Here is a 2384-nt window from a genome sequence, read left to right as displayed (position 1 = left end):
TCTCTAAAATCAAAATATCGAATCATTGTGCAGGTCGGTTTCTAACCCCATTGAATACAATGATCATTCTTCTTCTCCAAATTTTGAATTCCCTGTGTTTGAGGCCGAGGAGGAAAGTGATGAAGAAGTGAGTGATGAATTGTCTCGTCTTCTTGAGCATGATGAAAGAACCATTCAGCCGTTCGAAGAGCAGATTGAGCTAGTCAACTTGGGTTCCGAGGATGATGTGAAGGAAGTCAAGATTGGGTCTCGACTGTGTCAAGATGTCAAGAAGGGGTTGATTGATCTTCTTCGAGAGTATTCAAATCTGTTTGCTTGGTCCTATCAAGATATGTCTGGTTTAGATTCAAAGATTGTGGAGCATAGATTACCGTTGAAGCCGGAATGCCCGCTAGTCAAGCAGAAATTGAGAAGAACGCATCCTGATATAGCTGTAAAGATCAAAGAAGAAGTGTAGAAGTAGATTAATGTCGGTTTTCTCGTGACCGCTGAGTATCCGCAATGGGTGGCAAATATTGTACTTGTGCCGAAGAAATATGGAAAAGTTTGCATGTGTGTCAATTATAAAGATTTGAATAAAGCCAATCTGAAAGATGATTTCCCTCTGCCACACATTGATATGTTGGTAGACAATACTGCTAAATTCAAAGTCTTTTCGTTTATGGATGGATTTTCCGTATATAATCAAATCAAGATGGCACACGAAGATATGGAGAAGACCACATTCATTACACCTTGGGGAACATTCTGCTATAGAGTGATGCCTTTTTGTTTGAAGAATGCTGGTGGAACTTACCAAAGAACAATGACTACTCTTTTTCATGATATGGTGCATAAAGAGATTGAAGTTTATGTCGATGACATGATTGCTAAATCAATTAATGAAGAGGAACATGTTGAGCATTTGTTGAAGTTGTTCCAGCGTTTGAGGAAGTATAAACTCCGCTTGAATCCTAATAAGTGTACTTTTGGTGTTCGTTCTTGTAAGTTGTTGGGTTTTATTGTCAGCAAGAAGGGTATTGAAGTTGATCCTGCCAAGGTCAAAGCAATACAAGAGATGCCTGCGCCCAAAAACTGAGAAGCAAGTCAGAGGTTTTCTTAGTCGGTTGAATTATATTTCCAGATTCATTTCACACGTGACTGCAACATGTGCGCCTATATTCAAGCTTCTTCGAAAAGATCAGTCTTCTGATTGGACCGAAGATTGTCAGAAAGCTTTTGATATTATCAAAGACTATCTGCTTGAGCCTCCGATTTAGTCTCCGCCTATTGAAGGAAGACCGTTGATCATGTATTTGACTATGCTCGAAGATAGTATGGGTTGTGTTCTTGGTCAGCAAGATGAGACTGGAAATAAAGAATTTGCAAACCTCAGTAAGAAGTTCACCAACTGTGAGACTCGATATTCTATGCTTGAGAAGACTTGTTGCGCATTGGCTTGGGCTGCTAAGCGTCAGTGTCAGTATATGTTGAATCATACCACTTGGTTGATATCCGAAATGGATCCAATCAAGTATATATTTGAGAAACCTGCTTTAACTGGGAGAATTGCCCGTTGGCAGATGTTGTTATCAGAGTATGATATCGAATACCGATCTTAGAAAGCGATCAAAGATAGTATCTTAGCTGACCATTTGGCTCACCAACCAATTGAAGATTAGCAGTCAGTGCAGTATGATTTTCCTGATGAAGAGATCTTGTACTTGAAAATGAAAGATTGTGATAAACCATTGCTTGAAGAAGGGCCAGAACCTGGTTCCCGTTGGGGCATGGTATTTCATAGAGTTGTTAATCAGTATGGTAATGACAATGGGGCAGGGATTATTACTCCTCAAGGCACGCATTTTCCGTTTACAGCTAGATTGACTTTCAAATGTACAAACAATATGGCAGAATATGAAGCTTGCACTACGGGGCTCGAAGAGGCCATTGATCTCAGAATCAAGTATTTAGATGTCTTCGGAGATTCCACTTTGGTTGTGAATAAAATCAAAGGTGAATGGGAAACAAATCAACCCGGTTTGATACCATATAGAGATTATGCGACGAGGATTTCAACTTTCTTTACAAAAGTTGAGTTTCATCATATCCCTCGAGATGAAAACCGGATGGCTGACGCTCTTGCAATGTTGGCATCAATGATTATGGTGAAGTATAGGAATGAAGTTCCCAACTTGTCTGTGATACGTCTTGATAGGCCAACTCATGTGTTTGTTGTTGAAGAAGTCAAAGACGAGAAGTCGTGGTATTACGACATCAAGTGTTTCCTTCAAAGTCAGAATTACCCGTCTGGGACATCTTTGAAAGATAAGAAGACTTTGAGAAGATTAGCTAGTAATTTCTACTTGAATGGTGATATACTGTACAAGAGAAACTTCGACATG

The sequence above is a fragment of the Lathyrus oleraceus genome, chromosome 6 (assembly GCF_024323335.1).
Source record: "Lathyrus oleraceus cultivar Zhongwan6 chromosome 6, CAAS_Psat_ZW6_1.0, whole genome shotgun sequence".
In the NCBI taxonomy this organism is placed as follows: Eukaryota; Viridiplantae; Streptophyta; class Magnoliopsida; order Fabales; family Fabaceae; genus Lathyrus; species Lathyrus oleraceus.
This window is presented reverse-complemented; position numbering follows the sequence as displayed.